Source organism: Protopterus annectens, chromosome 7.part1 (assembly GCF_019279795.1).
Source record: "Protopterus annectens isolate FY-2018-M chromosome 7.part1, PAN1.0, whole genome shotgun sequence".
Classification (NCBI taxonomy): domain Eukaryota; kingdom Metazoa; phylum Chordata; order Ceratodontiformes; family Protopteridae; genus Protopterus; species Protopterus annectens.
The window spans coordinates 57,094,301-57,116,813 of NC_056740.1; the positions used below are offsets into that span (position 1 = coordinate 57,094,301).

The 22,513-nt window shown below is 40.1% G+C and overlaps 1 protein-coding gene across 2 annotated transcripts in view; it reads right to left on the reverse strand.

Annotated features, from left to right (window-relative positions):
• Positions 1-22,513, reverse strand: part of MGLL (monoglyceride lipase) — a 1,112,320-nt gene that overhangs the window by 1,062,278 nt on the left and 27,529 nt on the right. Inside the window, exon 2 of one of the 2 annotated variants that reach the window (XM_044078544.1) lies at positions 12,039-12,287. The exons of the other annotated variant lie outside the window; for it this stretch is intronic. The gene's annotated coding sequence lies outside the window, so the exon portion shown is untranslated. The remainder of the gene's footprint in view (positions 1-12,038; positions 12,288-22,513) is intronic. 2 annotated transcript variants of the gene reach the window in all.

A 22,513-nucleotide genomic window follows, 5' to 3' on the forward strand; every position in this document is an offset into this window, starting at 1 on the left:
CGCCTTCATTCTTTATTGATGGGTTCAGAGCCGATCCCTCAGCTCCGAGTCGGCACCTACTGCAAAGCTCAAGAATTTCAAGTAGCCCGAGGCCAAGTCCCTATCCCATGATGCACCCTGAGTTACCTCAGATCATATTTGCTGTGTAAAATAATACCATATGTCATTCTATAACTCCATAAGAGAGAAAGTATAGAAGGGTTGAGTGACCAGGAAGGATCTAGCATCTCGGTCTTCTGAAAGCTCAGGAGGGGGTAGGAGGGAGGGATATAAGAATGAAGGCGAGATGAACAACTCACATAGAACGTTATGGTAAGTACGTAACTTCTTTATGTGAAGTTGTTCTATCTCTCTATTCATTCTTTACTGATGGGTAGTGTCCCAAGTACCATCAATCTCGGGTGGCTCAAAGGAGTATATTTCTGAGGACCGTGGATCCAAAGGAGGCCCTGTCAACTTTGTAATGAATGATAAAGGTATGAGGTTTTGACCAAGTGGCTGCTGCGCAAATGTTATCAATAGGAAGTCTGGCAGAAAAGGCAGATGATGTAGAAACTGCTCTGGTTGAGTGAGCTTGAATTTTATGCTGCAAGGGCATATTGGCAGCAGAATAAGCAAAGGTGATACAATCAGATAACTATTTAGATAGAGTTGTTTTAGCCACTGGCATACCCTTCCTGGAATTTGAGAATGAAACAAAAAGCTGGTCTGATTTCCTGAAATCTTTCGTTCTATCCAAATAAAATCTGAGCTGTCTGTGAACATCAAGTTTGTGCAGCATGTACTCTAAATTGTTGGAATGGTTGGGGAAGAAAACTGGCAAATCAATAATTTGGTTGAGATTAGTTTCAGTGCAAACTTTGGGAAAGAAAGATGGGTTTGTTCGAAGTGAGACCCTATCAGCATGGAAAATCAAATAAGGAAGCTTAATGGATAAGGCCTGAAGCTCTGACACTCTGCGGGCAGAATAATAGCCACTAAAAAGATGGTTTTCCATGACAAAAATTTGAGGTCACATTAGGAAGCTGGTTCAAATGGCAGAAGAATTATGTGGGAAAGCATAAAATTAAGATTCATTGGAGAATAGGGAGATTTCACAGGTAGTCTGATTTGAAAGGTCCCTTTGAGAAAGGCTTTGAATAATTTGTGTGACATAATATTCAATCCTTCAAATCCCAGATGAAAGTTAGAAATGGCAGCAAGTTAAACTCGGACTGTTGCTGCTGCAGCTCCTTTACTGAATATCATGGTTAAGAACTCAAGAATAGAGGCTATAGCAGCTTGGTAAGGATCAATATTGTTTTTAGAGGCCCATATAGAAAATTGTTTCCATTTGCTGAGGTACAGCTTCCTCGTAGAGGATTTATGAGATGATAGGAGAATTTGCTTCATCTCATTGGAAAGATAATGGAACCTGGCTATGATGGGAATTGGAGCAGCCAAGCTGTCAGTTTCAGGGACTGCAGAGAGGGATGAATCTCCCCTGACGAGTGCGTCAAAAGGTCTGGAACTGGGTCCAGAATCCAGGGGTCCTCACAAAGATGAAATCGAAGAAAGGGGAACCAAATCTGATGAGGCCAAAAGGGAGCTATTAGAATGATGGTCCTTCCCAGGGCTTTGGCTTTCTGTAATACCTTGGGTAGCAACAGGATTGGTGGGAATGCATAGAGGAGACCCGGGGGCCAATCATGAATGAGTGCATCCCTTGGGGCTTCTCCCAGAGGGGAAATCAGGGCAAAGTAACTTCTGCATTTGGTGTTCATGTGACTGACAAAAAGGTCACAGCAAGGCTGGCCCCACCTGTGGAATATCCTGTCCGCTATTTCCATCTTGAGGGACCACTCATGGGGCAACAAAATTGCTCTGCTCAACTTGTCTGCTATCACATTATATTTCCCCGGGATGTGCATTGCTAACAGAAAATGCTGGGTGGAAATAGTCTACTGCCATACTCTGAAGGCCTTGCAACAAAGGGGGTATGATCTGGTTCCTCCTTGTTTCCAGACCACTGACATGTTGTCCATCTGAATCACAATCGTACCTAGAGGAAGAGAGTCCTGGAAGTACTGCAATGTCAAAAGTACTGCTCTCATCTCTAGGACATTGATATGCAGATGTATCTCTTGATCGGTCCATGTGCCTTGGGCTGTCTTTCCCTGAAAATGCCTCCCCCCCACCCTATCAGGGAAGCATCCGTGGTCACTGTGGCCACTGGAGGGGGTAGCAGAAATGGAAGTCCTATTGTAATATGAAGTGAGGTCAACTACCACTGAAGATCCTTTTTGCAGGAATGTGTGATCATTATCATGTGAGACATGGGGTACTTTTAGTAAGACCATTGAGTGAACAACAGCCATTGTAGTATCCGCATGTGCATATGACCCAGTAGTATGGCTAGAATTGCTGCTGCCATCATTCCTAACAATTTCAGAACTTCTAATGATGGTGCTTTGTTTTTGGATATTAGAATGCGGACTTGCTGACGGAGAAGTAAGACTCTTTCTACTGGAAGCCTTAGCGCGGGGGTGGTGGTGTCCAGTTCTGCTCCGATAAAGATGATATGCTGCAATGGCAACAAGGCAGATTTTTCTGAGTTTATTGTAATGCCCAGCTGACTGCAGAGTGACAGAGTGGACTCCCTGGCCTGAATGAGTTGATGCCTGGTGGTGGCGGTAAGGAGCCAATCGTCCAGGTATGGAAACACCTGGAATCCTAAACGTCTCGGGTGAGCTGTGACCACTGCCATGCATTTGATGAACACTCTGGGGGCTGTAGTGAGACCAAAGGGCAGGGCTTGAAACTGGTAATGATTGGCTCCCAGCCAAAAGTGCAGATGATCCCTGAATGGTCTGGCCATTTTTATGTGGTAGTACACATCCTGGAGATCTATGGAGCACATCCAATTGTCTTTCCATAAGAACAGAAGTATTGACTGAAGCGTGACCACCTGAAACATCTCTTTCTTTACAGATATGTTTAGTCTGCTGAGGTCCAATATAGGTCTCCAGTCGCCTGTCTTTTTTGGAACTAAAAAGAATCTTGAGTGAGTTCCAGATCCTGCCTGGTCTGCTGGGACTGGTTGGATGACTCTTTTTCTTGCAATGTCTGGACCTCTACTGTTGCTTGTTCCCTGTAACTGGGTGGAACATCCAGGATTTTCCATGTCAGTGGAAGGGGTGTGGCAAAAGGGATGAAGTATCCTCTGGAAATGAAACTTTGTACCCTTGTTATTTTGAGACAGGTGTCTGGGTACAAAGATAAGCAACCCACTGACTGCCTCCAGAGTAGAAAAGTTGGGCCTCCTTTCAGGAGCGCTAGTAGGGCTTCCCAAAGAAGTGATCTCTGTCGCTCTGTTGTTGCGGACGCCCTCTGCTACGAGGGCAGCGTCTTCCATTACTGCCCCCTCCTCTGCCCCTGGAGGGAGGTTCACCACATCTGTCCTGAAAGGCTCTTTGGGCTTTTCAGAACCACATTTTCCCTCCCCTTCGACCCTTGGGGTAGGGTCTGGTAGGGGTGGAAAAATGGACCCCAACAGCAGACAGAGTCTTTCCGTCCTGCTCACACCTGGTTAAGGTTTCCTTGACTTTAGGCCCAAAAAGGGATGAGCCATCAAAGGAGGTATTCACGAAGGATGACTTGAAGGGCTCCGTGAAGGAACACAAGTGCATCCAGGAGTGTCTCCTAAGAGCAACTCTTGTACCCGCTGCCCTACTCGATCCATCAGCTGCATAGGAAATGGGGCACATGGATGAGTTCACTATAGAATTGAGGGTAGCAAGCTGGGTGGAAACTTTGTCTGTAGCTCCTGCAACTACTGTACCCTGAAGAGTATCTCCCAGCTCTTTAAGGAGATCTCTTTGTAGTCTGGTAAAGTGGGTTAAATAGTTAAGTGAATGAAGAGCAAAAGTTGCTGAACTAAACATGCACTTCCCAATCTATCCATGATCCTGGAGTCTCTGTTAGGAGGATGGACAGACGAGGAAGTTTCACACATTTCCTTTTTGGTGGCTAGCACCAACACCTTGGCATCAACTGGCACACCTTTTGTCAAGAAAGATTTATCTAGGGGGGCAGAAATGAACTTATTAGGCCTCCTAAGGACAGGCTCCATAGTATCCGGAGACTCCCACGCTCTTTGTGAGACCAGTTGCATCAGCTCATTGAAGGGCAGAGACACCCAAGAGGTGGAGGGCTCAGACCCGAAAGCCTTCAGGAGGACTGACTCATCCTCAGTAGGGTTGGTGGACTGCCAGTCACCCCTCTGCCTACGAATTTCCAGTATCTCAGCAAATGAGATATCCTCAGAGGGGGACCATGCTGACCCTTCTGATTCATCCAAGTCAGTGTCAGATGTTAATGACTCCTGAGGGGAGTCCAAGTGTTTCCTGTTACACACTCTCTTCCTGGGAACCTCATCAGTGTGAGCTTCTGGGGAGGTCTCAGAAGAGCATGGGCCACCCAATGGAGCTTCCTGAGGCTCTGGGTCTCTGCGCTTAGCAAGGATCTGTGGGGCAGAAGCAGACACAGGCACTTTAGGGGATGAACAAGCCAGACCCGAAGTTGAGGATGTCTTGGGAGACATAACTCTCCTCATGGCGTCGAAGGCACCTCTGCTCCGATGTGAAGAGACCGATGGATCCGAGGAAACCGTTGATACCCCCATACTGGGACAGTGGACCACGAGCCCGAGGTAGGAGCCGAGCTCATCTGAGCCAAAGCCCCTGAGAAGCAAAGTCAGAACCAAGTCGGTTCGACTATCCTCCCCGGACCCGACCAGAGAGTGATGGCTCCTAGCGTCCTCGATCGGTTCCGAGGACGTCAGAGTGAATGGAGCCAAAGACACTGGAGCAGGCATCAGCTCCGATAGCTCCACAATCAGCAGGTCTGACTCCTCCAGCTCCGAAGGACTGGTATGGCTCGGAGGAGGAATAGATAAAGCTGGCATAAGGGTCTTCGGCTCCAAAGCCACCTGGGTCAAAGCTGAATTTGGCAAAGGCCGGTGCCTGTAAAAGCTTCTGCACCACCCAATCCACATCCAAATCAGACAGGCTCACAGAAGATCAAGATGATCGGACTGATGGTACCGACTGGAGAATAGGCGATTTAGGAGTTTTGGATACCAGTTCCAAGACTGGGGACCGGCTCCAAAAAGAGAAGACAGTCGGCTCCGAGACCTGTGGAGCCGATGTCACAAACTCTTTAGATTTTTTTGATTTTTTTGATTCTCCAGAACTCTTGGAGGACTTTGAGGACTTACTAGATCCATCCTGGTCACTCAAAGTCTCCTGAAAGGAAGGTTTCAACAAACCACTATCAATAAACTTCATTTTTCTCTCTTGGAGAACTCTAGAGGAAAAGGAATGACATATAGCACATGTCTCTTGTAAGTGCAAGGCACCCAAGCAGTATACACAATTCACATGGCAGTCTGTAACTGACATTTTCTGCCCACATTTAGGGCATTTTTTAAAACCTGATTTAGGGTGTTTGTCCTTGTCATCAGCCATGAAAGAAGTGGACACACCCAACAGCAGCAAGAAAAATTTAGCCTTCTAATAAAAAACAGTCTAACTATCAGCACACACACACACACACACACACACACACACACACACACACACACACACACACACACACACACACACACACACACTCACACATGGAAGCCTTTAACCTAAGGCTAACTATTCAAAAGCCTTCTAATAAAAAACAGGCTAAAGATAAGTGCACAAGCCTAAAATTAAGGCTAACAACAATATTTGAAAAATAGTAAAGTATTTAAAGTTTACTGGCCTGAGCTATCAGAAACCTCTGATCAGCTGCAGCGGCAAACTAGATCTGAGGTAACTCAGGGTGCATCATGGGATAGGGACTTGGCCTCGGGCTACTTGAAATCCTCGAGCTTTACAGGAGGTGCCAACTCAGAGCCAAGGGATTGGCTCTGAACCAATCAGTAAAGAATGAATGGCGAGATAGAATAACTTCAGATCTAGATGTTTTTTGCCATATCTGTTGGCTTAATTGATGTACACAAACAAATCTGCTTGTTCTTAATCTGTCATGAAAGACTTGCCTCACCAGTTTTAAGGGATGTTTGGCTCCACATGTGATACCATCTTTATTTGTTTAATTAATTTATTTAAATTTATGATCACACAATGACCAATTACACGCTCAGCCTTTACAGACTTCAGTAATAAGAGAAACGGTTTATGGACATTTAAGTTGGTGTTGCTTTCTACATATAGTTACAGCTCACTTCTTCATTTCTAAACAGTAGTTGCCCTTAATTGTGTTTATATCCACTAACAAGAATGTGCTGCCTAAAACTGCTAAAGGTCATAGTGACAGGTTCATTCATAGGCTCATAGGTGTTTACTGGGCTAACAACCACAAGGGCCTTTTTAAGCCTCGCCATGCATCCCAAATCTCTGACAAGTTCTGAGTATTGGCCTAGAAGATGAACCATTTACAGATTACCTCTGTCCATCAGAGTCTAAAATAAAGTGAACTTAACAGCACAGTTTCAACAAGAAATGTCTAATTAAACCTCTGTCCATTAAAGACATAAGTGCCAAACCAGGGATGAATTTCTGGTTTCCCATCCAATTGGCCAAGTTGCACATGAATTGGGTTAGGGAGGAAATCTGCTTCACATGGATGGGGAGCCTGTTCCATAGATGGGATAGTCTCTGGGATACACACCTATCTCTCCAGCAGGTCCTATTTATATCACAGGCAAGGTTTAAGTGTTTAGAACAGGTAATTCTGGTGCTGTTTGTTTTGTGGATATGCAGGAGATCTATCAGAGTGGGATCTGACAATGCCCTATATGCCAGGTATAGATCTCCCCTCAAAAGCCTGTAGAAGACAGAATACAGGGATAGGGCCTTGAGGTGGTTTACGTAAGAAATATTAATCACACCCTGTATTCTTTTAGTGAGGAACCTCTGTGGACATTCCAGTTGTTGGATATGCCTGGTTAGATGCATACCAAAAGGGGCGCTGTACTCAATGATAGTTCTGATGAATGCTGAATACAGTGGAACAATGACTTCCTTGGACTTAGATGCTATACCTTTGTTTATAAGTTGCGCAAGATAGAATGATTTCCTCACCACGGTAGGCACGTGATGATCAAAGACTAGATTACTATCTATATATGCCCCTAAGTCCCTGATTACTGGGTCACTTCTAAGGGGTGTGTTGTCAATATGATAGTTACCAGGGATGGATGACTTCTCAAAGATATTATTATGCATTTTCTTGGCATTTAGTTTCAGTCTGTGGTTCTGCCACCAGTTGTTTGTCTGTGTCAGCCCCTCCTGGAGAACATTTGTTCATCGGTCCATAACAGATCATATCATAGAGGTTAATGATAGTTTACTGATACTGCCACTACCTTACTTTGTAAGTGTGGCACTCTTCGTGAATATTGAGATAACATCTGGGGAGTACCTAATCCCTTAGATGGGAGGAATGGAGAATAAATAGTGATGCACTGTATAAGATGCAGGTGTAGATCTGGTAAAGAATTTGATCAGAGAGAAAAACTCAGTTTGGTAATTTTTGCTGACCATTATTAAATGGTACAAATATTGAAGGGTACACCTAAAGAAAGAGTCCATATAGTGGGAATGTCTGCCACAACTACTTAAGGAACCACATGTATCAAATAAAAAGCATCTGCATTTGGGCCCCAGAGGTCAGAACACAGGTAGTCAGTAATAAGTACCATCAAGCTAGGAAGATTCCTGCAAACCTTTCTTGTAAATAGAATGAACAGAATAAAAGATTAGGAAAAAAGCAGAAGGATAGGCAGATCTTTGAAACTGTACAGCAACTTCCAAACTGATGTTTTTCCTTACAGAGTAGCCAGAAATTTTTGATCTGCAATGCAGACCTTTGTGCTGCTTCCTTCCCCCAAAATAATTTATTTTGCTATAGCATGTATCCTGAATAGTGAATTAAAGTTGATCATAAGTCTGTTTGATACCACCAAAACTCACAGTCCAACCTACGTGAGTTAATGTTACAAATATCGCATTAACAAAACAGTGTAGTATTCAAAATCAACTGCAACCCAACTCTTACAAATGCAGAATAAACTGCAAATAACAAGAAAACAAGGACTTTTTTTAAAGTATTTTGAAGCAGGGCAAACCCCTGTCACCCAACTGTATGTTCTGCACTTATACAATTCCAAGACTGCAAAACTTGGGGAAGAGGGATAGTTATATTCCCTCTTTCCCAAGTTATTGTGAGCTCAGAGTTGTTATATAAAATTTTAGGGATAACAGAGAGCAGATTCCTCATGGGGCAGGGGTAAGAATGCGTTTGTAGTATTTTTAAAGTATCGAGAGTGCCAGTTACTGTTAGTGTTTTATGTCATTTGCTGCACCTGAAAGTGTATTGATTTTTATTGTAGCATAACCCTACAATAGTGTGACTGTAAATCCGTAATTCAATACAGTAAATTTTGACATGCTGAAGTAGATCCAATGTAACATGTATACTGTAATTTTGCATAGTAGTTATGTCCTTTGCCAGTTCTCATGCAACTTTTCAATTCCAAGAATGCTTCTGATACTTGAACCCTATGTGCAAAAATGGGAAAAAGTGAATCGTGGAAGGAATGAAGAATAAATTATAGTGATCAAACTTTGACAACTCTAACTAATAAACTTATGATAATAAATTGTGAGGTTAAACAGCTTGTAAATAGTCACTAGTAAAATATTCAGGGTATATGTAACTTTGAGATAAAAATATTTTTAATTTTTATTTCAGTCTATTCAGTAAGTAAACTAGTTTTTTCAAAAATATATACTATAAAACACACAGCCCAGCACCACATGATAACAACTTATTACCACTCGCACAGAAGATCAAACAAAGCATAGGATATATATTTTGCAGGTTTTCTCCCCAGGCCTCTATGGAGGGGGGTCCCTCAAGGCCCAATCAGTCTTTTCAATAAACAAATGCAAATATAGTGAGATGTTGTGCACCAAAAATAGGCTAGACATCTTCAGTGTGCCTTGTGTTATTAAAGTCTCATAAAAATTATCCAGGCAATTGATGGCATTAGTTAAAATAATGAGAAACAAGTTACATAATTAGTGATGTACAAAAGGCAGAAAAAGACAGAAAGCAGGAAGTAGTTCCTCCAATGGGAAGATCATTGTGGGGTAGAGCAGGGGTTATGCCTGTAGATTTATGGTTCCTGGAACTGGATGCCCCAGTAAGGGCCTATTATGGATGTGGCTTGAAGGAAGATCACGCAAAGATTTTTTTGTGGAGCTGGAAGGAAGACATAACAAAGACCTGCAGCTACAATATTTGTTTTACACCCTGGTTCTTGGAAGATCTGCGCAATTCAGCCTGTGTGAAACACAAGTAGTAGAGTTCAATCTACATACTATGAACGTTGCATAAAAGGTACTGTAAATATTTTGTAAGTCAGAAAACCCAAGCAAGCTATAATTTCACTTCATCCTTCAAGCAGAATTTGTGCTTATTTCATATATCATATATCTGCCTCTCTGCCTCCAGTATGTTCTTAAGCCTTGCCAATAAAGGAGTGTCTAACAAATTATTGAGATAAATTCCATCAAGCCTTACAACATCAGGGCAACATCAACAAAATCTAACTCAACAAACTTCAGGAATGGGCTTAAACATGGGTCCCATGGGAAAGGGCAAGTCTTGCTGTTCCTGTTCATAGCACTCGATAACCAGGGCTTGACAATCTGACCATAGATCAAAATGGCTGCCACAAAACACATGGTACCTATGCATACCATATATATGTATATTATTCATAGATATATATATATATATATATATATATATATATATATATATATATATATATATATATATAGACAAGATAGATATAGATATTTTTTTGACAGACACAACAATTAATATGAAACATACACACACACACACACACACACACACACACACACACACACACACACACACACACACACACACACACACACACACGCCAATTAATTTACTGTAATCAGTCAGCCAGATTGCTTTGGGGGAAAACCAGTATACAGCTAATTAATCAGCTGTCTTTGGGAGGAAACCAGAATATCCACAGCAGACATGGAGAAAACAAGCCTCCAGACAGTGAACAAAGGTCAGGATTGAATAATGCAGTCTGGAGTTTGAGGCAGAGATCATACCATTAAACCACTTTACACAGCTAATGGAGAAAATAAACAGATGAACACATGAATATTATTTTAATAGCAAGAAGGAACCTGAGCATGTGCAACCAAAGGAAGAATTATAAGAGAATGCATGGCAGGTATTGAAGGATGGTATAAACGGCAATGTTTTCTCACCATCTCTAAAGCAGTGACATCAATAATATTTGAAAAAGTGCTGAGTGACATGCTTACAGAAGGAGGTACACACGGGATCATTTCCAGTTGCACTGGGAACCAGATTTCTGGCCTCAATGGCAATTGTAGAAAAGGGCTGTTGAAAGGCAGCCAAAAGGAGGAAATGGGTAGATAATGCAACTCTGGATCTATAGTTTGCACTCTAGTATGTCAAGTTATTGCTTTGTAAGAAAAGCTTTGAATGCTCAGCTGTTGCTATCAAGTGGTCAGGCTAAACATTCTGAAGACGTAATTTGCTTAGATGTCACTTCTCAATCTAAAAATGCATTTACAGACCCCAGTGACAATTGATGTACGACATGCTTAATATGATGCCATAGTACAAACGATAAAATGAAAAGTATCCCCTACAAGAAGCTGACAGACAATATGATGACTATATTCAAAGGATTTAAACTCATCAAAAACACACTGAATTAAACTGTAGGTGAAACCCCCAAAACATTGAGTTTCACTGTATGTAACCCCCGTGCATTCCCCATTTGAAACATTTCACCCCCCACATCCCTTACTTAATTACACTAACTCCATTTTCACACAACTGTGGGGAAAAGACAAATACCTTGGGGGGTACAGACATGTACTGCAATCCTGTAGTACAGTGAACAATAGCTAAAATATTCAGGGGCAGTTCATATCAGTTTATCAGGACTGGGAATACTGAATCTAATGCAGTAGTTTCATTGAATGGTAGAGCTCCCAAATGACAAAGCAGTGAAAAAACAAAAACTTCATCAGAAGCAAAAACATTCAGAAAGTGATAGCTGACTAAGACATGGAGGTGTTTGAGGTACTACAATCTGTACAGTTCTTTGTAACTATATTCATTCAACTAGTTCTGTGTTGTTGTTTATTCCTCATCATATGCACTAAACGTCTAAGGCATGCTTTAGCAAGCCAGACTGCACTCTGTCTCATTCTTCATTTGGCAAGTTCCATAATAATGCACTTTCTATCTAAGGGCCGATTCTCACTTCCCATCATGCTCCTAAAACAGTATACCAAATTTGGTGTCTTTTACTGTTTGTTTGTTTCACTGAATAAATAAATACTTTTATTCAGGATTGTTAATTTTTTTCTTTGACATTATATGCACACTCTTCTCCCCCTTAAATGGCCACACTGTTCTCTTCTATTTCCACCTGGACTTTTGGAATGATGACTGTCATACAAGCGTTCATTTACTTATGCAGTTAATGTGCACCTCTCTTCTTGCTTCTGTCATTTTTTTTTTTTTTTTTTGTAGTTTGAGAACGCAATCTTTCTGTTTTTAGCTTCTAAGTCACACTTTTGAAAAACATATTTTTTCTTCCCCAACCAATAGTTTAAGTAACAAAAAAAACAGTGTACAGTCATCACTACCATGAGATATGTTTTATCAGAGTTGAAAGGATCTTGATGAGAAGGCACTGCAGAACATTGGGAAAAATGTTCATACAAACAAAAGTAAATAAAAGCAGCATGTGAGTATATTGCAGTGTACAGCACATACTGGATTTAGTCTTACTGGTTTAAGTGCAATGATTACAGTAAAAAAAAAATAAAATTTGAAATTTACTTTTAACTTAAGCAAAAGCAGTATATTCTTGCTCAATAAAACTGCTGCTTACTTACAGTTCAGTTTAAATTCTTCCAAACAATTGTGTTAGTCTCTGACAGTCCACAGAATTGATACTCCAGCTTGTGTCAGGCTCCCTTATAACTCTCAGTATATCCACATGCAGATCCCTGGTACTCCTTGGAGTGTGTACTGTTAGGCTCCTGGCATTCCCAGAACAGATCCACAGGTAGGTTCCTGGTGCTCCAAAGCTCCTTCTGGTCAAGGCTCCCTAAGAGTCTTCACTCTTGTCACTACAACGATGTCTAGGAGAGACAAACATCACTGAGTTTAAAGGCTATAAGACCTCCTTTTGGCAAAAGTCCTTCCAGGTGACTCAGTTTTCACTGCCATACTATACACAGTACACCCATTCGTACTAAGTTTGTACCCATAATGTGTAGTCTTTATAATAACTTAAATAGAAACTTTTATAAATGAAATAGCCATATGCCACAATGGCCCTCCACCTCCACCCCAGCATAGAAGTCCTGGGTTTTCAAAACAACAAAATGTTTTTACATCAAGGCACCTATATTGCATTGTAAAATAAAATAGCTGTAATACCAACACTCATCTACTTAATTAGGTGTTGACATCCCTTTGCACAATCTTAATATTATGGAGAAGTTAGGGTCCATTTAGTAGTGAAATGCTTTCACTCAGTGGCAGAGAATCTCATTCAGCCCTACTTAACTTTCTGCTGAGGAAGCAGACTGAATGTTCCTCACCACCAACTTCCTGAGACAGCACAGCTAACCCTACTTCAGATGCATTAATATATACAACAAAGGTTTTATCAAAGTAAGGGACAGCTAAAGACTTGCTCTGGACACATAGCAATTTTCAGTTTGTTAAAAGTCCCATCTGTTGCTATGATTCATCTTATCTTGATGGGCACTTACCCAGAGAAGTAACAAGGGTAGGGCATAGGGAGTGGCTGCCCCAAGCACAAGCTGTTAGGGGGTGCAATCTGCAACTGTTGCTGGGGTATGAGTGGAGTGCCAGAATTCATTTAAAGAGCTGATGATGATATTACGACTTCTTGAATTAATGTATGTAGTATTTGTAGCAAAAATGTTATGGGTTATACAATGTCCATGCTACAGTTACTAAGACAGCTCTGTTTTACAGTTCAGACAAAGTTCTTTGAGTTTTTTTTTTTTTGGGGGGGGGGGTCATCAACTTTTCACCTTTTTTTGTCTTCGATTTTGGGTTAATGGGGTACCACTTCTGTGTCTGCCCAGCCTATCAGGTAACCTAGCTACAGTTCTGACCTTATCTTTTGTAAGATCTGCAAGAGATGAGGATATGGTACCAAAGTTGGGTATGAACATTCTGTTGTAGTCTGCTAGTCTCCAAAATGCTTTCACTTGTTTTTTTGGCAGTAGATATTGGCCAGTTTACCCCTCTTTCAATACCCTATCCTAATAATCCACATTCTGCAGCATTAACTGTACGTTCTACTTCCCTTAAAGAGTCCATCAAAGCTTGTGCCTTGGATAAATGTGATTTTAAAGCTTCTGAATACATTACTATGTCATCAACATTCACAGCTAAGTGCCTAGCATGAGGTTTCAGAACTCTATCCATGACTATTTGAAGAGTGACAGGAGCTCCGTGAAGTTCAAAGGGTAAGCCAGTATAATGAAAAAAAACCTTCCTTCATGGGTGGAAATGGTATACCCACTTTTGCTTCAGGGTAAAGGAAATCTGTCAGTACTCCTTGGTTAAATCTAGGATGGTCAAAAGCCTTGCTTTGTCAAGCCTATCTATGAGCTCATCTACTCCAGGCATTGGACAAATGTCACAGAATTAATGCAATTTTCAAAAATCATTACAGAATCTTAACACAGCTGTCTAAGTTGGGGAGCAAAACGTATGTCCTGTTCAATTCACTTTTAGACATCTCAGCAACTCCCACCCAAGAAGTTCAAAATCAAAGCTTATTTTTCACTTCTTCACTTACTGCCTTTCTCTAGAACTCAAGCACCCTGCATGGTTTTAGGTTTAGCCACCCCCGGCACAACTTTAGTATGCAGCTGTATTAAATTTTGTTCTACCAGGTAGTTTATAAAAACAAATCTATTTCTTAGTAAAAACTTCTGCTTCTGGGCTTAAGGCAAAGTTTTATCTACTTGACCCACAGGAAGAGAATTCCCAGGTACCATACCATTATTATCTAGGTCATCTTCCTTTCTGACTACATCAGCTTCAGCTTCCCTTCATGGTTTTAACACACAACATTCTCTTTTGCCAGTTTGTCTAGTTTTGTAGTTAACTTTATTAATTTCCTACACTATTGTACAGGATCCTTGCCATTTCATCGGTAACGTATTATCAGCAGAGGGAACTAATACTAATATTTTGTCCCATGTTGTAAATTCTCTTAAGTCTAGCACTTCTGTTATAGACTCTCAGTTGCATGTCTTCTGCCCTTTCTATATGCCCCTTAACTATTAGCATAACAATGTGTAACCTCTCTTGCAGATTTGTAAAGTACTTTACCTTCAAATGTGGCTTTTCTCCTTCCCAAGTATAATTTTACTCTACCAAGTAAGCCCTAGGGATGTCTCACATGCACTAACTCAAACGGGGTAAATTCTGCTGAAGTATGAGGCACCTCTCTTACAACAAACACAGAGTAATTGGTCCATGTTCTCATCATGCTGCTCCACTGCTTTCTTTGCACAGACATCAGAGTTTTATTTAATGTCCCACTAGCCCATCCATGTTGGGGGTGGTACACTAATGTGATAAACTGGGGCATTACTCTGGACATAGTAATGGTTCTCAGGCCCACAAGTACTTCTTTAGGTATTTTGGAAAAAAGGATGCAAACCACGGCTAAAATAAAACTTTAATAAAGCAAAATAAGACAAACGCTTTCGGGTGAAACCCTTTTTTAAGTCATAAAATCATGATTATTACAAACACACTTAAAAAGAAGTCTAAACCAATAGAACTGAGCATGTAAATAAGCCATGACATAGAAAATAAATGTGATTCGTGCCTACAGCACATGACATTCAATAATGTTGAACTTAAATGCTTGCTGCAATTGGTTGTATAAAGACTAAACAACCAATGAATTAAATTCTGTCATCAATTGTGCATTAAGCCAGAGCATTATAATTAACAGCAAGAAAAATACAAAATAATTTATTGGTTAGAAACATATTACCTACCCAATCCTGCTAAACGTGTATTTTAATCCCTTATGTCATTGCCTAAGCAATGCATCCAAAAAAATCCCTATCGAAAAGCACTGTCATTAATAAAGAAAAAACAATAGAATAAGGTCAAAAAAGAAACTCATCAATAGTGGAGCAAAGAGCCAATAGTACAATGCATACTGGAAATAAGGAAGATGTGAAAAACATATGGGAACTTACCAAAAAACTCACACTCCACTCCGAAATAATCAAAACCCATTTCAATGACCTATAACATCTAGTCATATTCTATTAAATACTTACTGCATTTGTTTGAATAAAAACACTAAATAACTGATGAATAACATTATAACAATAATCGCACTGTACATCATCATGCTATATTCAACAACAAAGAAAATACAAAAATTATTCATTGGTTAAAAAGCACATCGCCTATCCAGTCACGCTAGACATATATTTCACTTCCTCAAACAGTCCATCCAACAAGATCACAAACGAAGGTGCACTGTCAATACAAAAAAGGCCAATAAGATAAAGTCAGAGAAGGAACTCACCAATAGCAGAACAAAAATATAGTATAGCAAAAGTAAATAAAAAATGAAACAGCTGGCACAGACATTCCAAGAAACTAGAACTAGACTATCATAACAACCAAATAAATATCAACGAACGACAAACCACAAATAAAAACATACAAACATCACTGTCAAAGGACTGTCAAAAAACTTGAATACAATATCCAAGAACACATCAACACGCAAAGAGATTGCGAACCTATAATACCATGATAAAATCAGTGAGTAAAGATCCATATGTCACTGCAAGTAAAACTTAAAAAGGGAACGGAAAAAAGATAGAGAAATAGTACAAAGACCATTGATTGGTGGATAGCAAGCTAGCTACCAGACAGGACTGAGGAAGTTAGAATTGGGGACTCCACCTTTACAAAGAGGTCAGTCAAAAGTGGAGTCCCTCAGAGACTGGTCCTGAGATCATTACATTTTGGCATTTACTTCTCTAAAGTCAAGATCAATGGCCTCTGGCTGACTACATTTGCAACTGATTGCAAATTAGGAGTTGTCAATGAATCCCACACCAACACAAATATTCTCCAAGAAGGGCTGACACAGACAAACAACTGGTGTCAGAGACATGGACAAAAACTAAATGCCAAGAAATGGATAATAGTATCCTTCAGGAAGTAACCCATCCTTGGTAACTATCATATTGACAACACATCACTAAGAGTTGACCCAGTAGTCAGGGACTTAAGGACACACATAAAAATAATCTAGCCTTTGACTATCACACGTCTACAATAGTGAGGAAATCATTCTATGTTGTGCAACTTATAAACAAAGGTATGGCATCTAAGTGCAAGGAAGTCATTGCTCCACTGTTTTCAGCATTCATTAGACCTATCATTGAGTACAATGCCTGCTTTGTTATGTACCTAACCAGGCATATTCAACAACTGTAATGTCAACAGGTGTTCCTCAGTAAAAGAATAAAGGGTGTAAGCAACATGTCTGACCACTTCAAGGCCCTGTCCATGTATTCAGTCTCCTACAGGCTGTTGGGGGGAGATCTATGCCTGGCATACAAGGCATTGTCAGACCCTGCTCTGATGGACTTCCTGTATATCCACAAAACAAACAATAAATACCAGAATTACCCATTCTAAAGGCTTAAACATTGTCTGTGTTATAAAAAGGACCTGCTGTAAAGGCAGGTATATCCTAGAGACTACCCCTTCTCTGGAGCAGACTCCCCATCCATGTGAAGCAGAGTTCCTAACCCAATTCAAGTGTAATTTGGACAACTGGACGAGGAAGAGGAAATTAGTCCCTTGTTTGGCACCTTTGTCTCTAATGGAGAAGGACAGCCTGTAAATGGTTCATCTCCCAGCTCCCTGCTTGTAAATGTTTCCCAAAACCCTGCTTACAGCTATCAAGGGTACCAGAACTTGCCAGACATTTGGGATGCATGGCTAGTCTTAAAAAGACCCTTGTGGTTGTTAGCCTAGTAAACACCTATGAAGCCACTGTGCTTTCTTAAAAATGCTCATTGCTTATCTGCATGTATTACAATTCAAGAACATTTTTGTCAGTATACTAACATAAAGGTGAGGATATAGTCTCTTCACCTGAGAATACAGGTATAATTTTTCTCACAGTTCCTCTCCTATGAGACACCCAAACTTATAGTGTGGTTTCCCTAAATAAAATATCCATTGCATACAGAAGTATAAAGGTCATTCGTGATGAACCATTATTATTTGACAACATTTCACATGAACTGTATGAGTTCCCTTCTGTAGTCAATCCAGTGGTTCCAAAAACTTTTGGGATTCCAAAAATACATTTGAATATTGAGGACTCTCCATTAAGGCCCACTGTGGCCGCAGGAGGCTCTATTGCAGAACCTCTGGTGAAGTTTATAGACCTGAAATTGAAGAACATGTTTCTCCTGTTCCCCCGTGTTATCAGAGATTCTTGGACCTGCTTAACAAATTAATTGTGCATGACTTCATGGACATAGTATTGAACAACAACTTCACAGCCTTTGGTGGTGAATATTACAAGCAACTTACAGGAGTAGTTATGGGGGCTGTATGTGCCCTCATATTTGCTAAAGAGGTTCTCCTCAAGTCGGAACTTGATATTTTTTTTTCAAGATACCAATGTTTAGTGGTTGCTTGGGCTATTTCAGATAGTTAGACGATTTATTATTTATATGGAAGGGCACCACCAACGATTTTTTGTGGCAGTAGTGGAGACGAAGAAGCGTAGTACTAGTTTTTTGAAGTTCACTTGCCAGGTTGACATGCAGGGGATTAATTTCCTAGACACTGATATACAGAAGACAAGTAACAGTTTCCTAGAAACCCAGATTTATAAGAAGCCCACTTATTATAATTAATTTCTGCCCTTTACAAGCTGCCATACTTTTCAGCAAAGGAAAGGCATTGCAAAAAGTCAGTTCACCAGGGTTTCCGGATTGACTTCCAATGACGCCATATGTTTAGATGAATTCTCGGTCTTTAAGAGAATATTTTTAGACTGAGGATATCCCATCTCCTTTTTGGATAGTGTTCAAGCTGAGGTGTGGGAAGGGAGAATGGAGAGGTATGCAGCTATCATTAAAGATGGCCTGGTAACCTCTACTGGATTTAATCAGAAGGACATGAAAAAATTCACTGGCCAAAAGAATATGGTTCTTCAGTATTCCCTGGAAGCCAAGAAAATCCAGCAAATTATTGGCAATAACTGGCATATCCTTTCTTGTGACTAAGGGACCCAACAGTTGGCTAACAACCAGCCTATATTTACATACAAAAGGAAACCCAATTTCAAAAATGTATTGAACAGACCTTGTTTTAATATTGCGTCCAGGTTTCAGGTGACTTTGAAATAGGGGAGATGTCCCCAGTGTTGCTACATAATAGATATCATTATGAAATTTGCAAAAGGGGCCAAGTTTTATTGGTTTACTATAATTTACTTGAACCAACTTGGTTTGAGTGTTCAGATGTCCAAATCAGAAGATCGGAAACCACAACACTGAACACAAGAAATGTAGAATGTAGCATTTCGGTAAAGTTGACATCTCACAAATGTCGATGTTACCGAAAATGCTGCACTTCCAATCAACAATAACAAAACACCCCCCTACTTATATATATATATATATATATATATATATATATATATATATATATATATATACAAACTCCGAGATCGCACTACAGTGATGGAAAGGGTACATTTTTGACCCCCACTACAGTGCAATCTACATTCAGAATGTTGAAATTCACAACAGTGAATGCATACTAGCATTCGCTGTTGTGCATTTCAACATTTTTTTTCATTTTTTCAGCATGTCAAATTGGGCGATCGGACATACGGAATTCGAACGAAGTCCAATCGCACTTTCAATAGTAAACCAGTTTTATTGATACTCTGAAAGGGTGATATACAGTGCAGTCTGTACTCAATGTCAAGTGTTCTATGTGGGTAAAACCAACAATGCCTTCAACAAAATGATTTACCAACATGTTTATAATATACAGAAGGCTGACAACAAGAGTGCGCTTGCCAGGCGTTCCTTATCCTGTCTAGGCTTTAAAAGACTTAAGTTTTGTTTTTGTTTTGGAGCAAGTGCAAGTAGCTGCCTACACAGGGGACTGGAAGAACAAATTATTGCATTGTGAAATGTTGTGGCAACTTAGATTAGATGCCACATACTTGCCAGGGATTGATGACAATTTTCATTACCAGTGAACTAAAAATGGGGGCTTCCAAGTTGTAAATAGTGTTGTGTATGTTATGTTTCACTGTTTTCCAATACTTTTTAAGATTTTCCAGTTTTTTTTTTGTGGTTTCTGCCCCCTGACGGGTGTTTTGGGGGTGTTGTATGCGACAAAAGTGCTAAACCGTGGTTGTGGTTTTTTGCAGTTCTTAGCTTTTACTTTGTTATTAAAGTTTAATGGTTGTCCAGCTGCTGGTGGTTTTTTTTTTTTTTTTTTTTTGACTTATTGCTGTTTACATCAGTACTGGGTTTCCTGCTAATTTGTGGATTATTTCCTCCCCTACAAAAGGTAACTCATAGAAGGGACTTTCACTGCTTTTACTTCTTGGCAATTCCTTTACTTTTGCCTCAGTAACTTCTGTCATTTTAAGTACCTGATGTTAATAGTCCAGTTACTTACTAGCTCTCTGTTTTCACCTTATAGAAGGGAACCTAGGACTTTATTCAGGTACCATTTCCTCTCATAGTGAGTTTATCACTATGGATCTCTCCCAATCTATTTCTACTTAAACATCCTTCATTACTTTAGTGCCTAGAAATTTCTGTCAAGGTTCCACATCATGTACTGTTGGTTATTCACTTTCAGTTTCTACACTGACTTTTTTATCAAGTCAACAATTAGGTTTTCTGATAAGACTCAGTAACAGCTTTTTGATAACACACACATATTATTACATCCCTTCCTATCCAGGATGGATTTTTTTTTCTTTTGAAGTCCCTACACTTATTTCTTCCTCTTTAACAAGACTATACACTTTTAATGGTGTGCCAGACTGCTGCTGCTGCCCCACTCTGTTTTTACTAGGTTACATTTAGGACTTTGTGTTCTTAGTAATGCATCAGTCTGCTGTTGTTGCCCCCTCTTTTTACTACAGGTATCACTTGGGCCACAGAGTATCATAATGTACTCTGCCCCCATCCCATAATTACCATACTACCTTGAACTGAGGGAAATCTTTCCCAGTTATGACATAATGTGCTATATTAGTATCACACTTCAAGATGTAGTACTTTGCACAACATCATCTGAAATCTTGCATGTTACAGGATATTCTTTGCTATCTCCATGACTACATATTACTTCCACTTTTCTCTTACATGTCTCATGTTTGTCAGCATAAGGTTCTTTAAGAAGTATGACCTACTCCCAGAGTCTAATAGTCTCTTGAATTCCTTCCCATCCACTAGTACTGTACATTTGGCTAATTTAGTAGTGGCACAGATACAACATAATGATTGTGCTACTCTAACATTTACTATATAAGATTCCATTGGAACATTTTCATTGCCATCGTGTTTTTGCACAAGGACATTCTTACAAGAGTTTACTATCTCCTGAGTTGTTGGTCACAAATGCTTGATGATTTTAACATCTGGGTTAAAGATAACTGGCAGTGGCTCTTTCCTTGAGCTCAAGGAATTTTCCATCTGTCTTGCAAGAAGCCTTTGTTATTGCTACTCTCAAGAAACATTCTTTAGATCCTAGCACTCTTGATAACTTTTGCCCAGTCTCTAACCTTCCATTTTAAGAGAGGTTTTTAGAAGGTTGTATTTAAGCTGCTTCAGACTCCATGGACTCATGGACACTCTTTAGTCTAGGTTTCACACGCACAATAGCACAGGAACTGCTATTATTCAGTTAATCAATTATCTTCTTATGGCCACAAAGCAGTGGAACTATTGAGCACTTGTACTCTTGGATTTCTCCCCAGTATTTGATATTAGTGATCACTGCCTTTTGATTGAGACATCACAATCCTGCTGTGGTCTCACCTCTATGGCTGGTGAGTAGTTCAAAACCTACCGTTCTGGTCATTCCCAGAAGCCCTGTGCTGGACTAAATTCATCTTTGTCTTATACTTTGGAATGTGGAGTACCACTGGGCTGTATCTTAGACACATTGTTGTTCACAGTTTATATGCTTCCATCGGGAGATCTTTGACACCATCCATTCTTGGCATTTGATTAACTGACTAAAATGGAACACATCCAAAACAAAGACTGTGGAAGTCTCTGCTACCTTGAGGAATTCCTGTGCACCTCAACGTCTTACTTTGATGTTGTATGGTGGAAATAAATAAGTTTGAATTTGTTGAAAGAATGTGTAATATTGGATCACATGTTGATACTTCTGGAACAAGTATCAGAATTTGTGAAACTATCCTGTTTCCACCAATGGAACATTTCCACATTTCTTACTTCTTGCCCCAATCCAGTCTCTTGGTAGTAGTCCATGCCTTAGCCTCCTCCTGATTGGAGTATAGCAATGCCCTTTATCTGGGACTACCCATCACCAAACTGGATTATCTTCAGATCTTCAGGGTGGGAGGTTGGCATAATGGTTAAGGTGTTTACCTTACAAACATAAGGTGCAGGGTTTGATTCTCACATGGGGTAATTAGCTAGGCTGAAAATGACCCACAAGGGCAGTTAGCCTAGTACTAATCTATGAACCTGTGATGCAGAACAGTAAAATATTGGGGAGATATCTAATGATGAAAAGAAAGAGGATGAACTGATTAAATTTTTCATTAGGAAAGGAAAGGGAAATCCAGGATTAAGCAGAAAAGAGATGTAGATGAACAGTACGTGAACTACTGTATTGGGAAGAAGGTGTATAAAAGGGGACAATAAAAGGCCGAACCAAACTCTGATAAAATTCAGTATACCAGAAAATAGGCAGCTAACCTACATGAGGATGACAGAGAAGTTTAACCACAAGTGGGGGTAGAAAATGAAGAACTGGAAGAATGCTGAATGGGTGAAATTTTGACAGAAGCCAGAACAGGTACCAGTGTGAACTGAAAGCTCATAGCATGAGTAGACAGGACACTAACAGCTAATTAATAGGCAGAGAGACAGGATATGACAGGGATGAAATCAAAAATTAGGGAGACAATATACAAATGAACAGTGAGAAGAAATTTCCTTTACCTCTACACAGACAAAAAATTAAGGAAATTTAGAAATGTTCCATAGTGATGTCTAGATAGCTATATTTG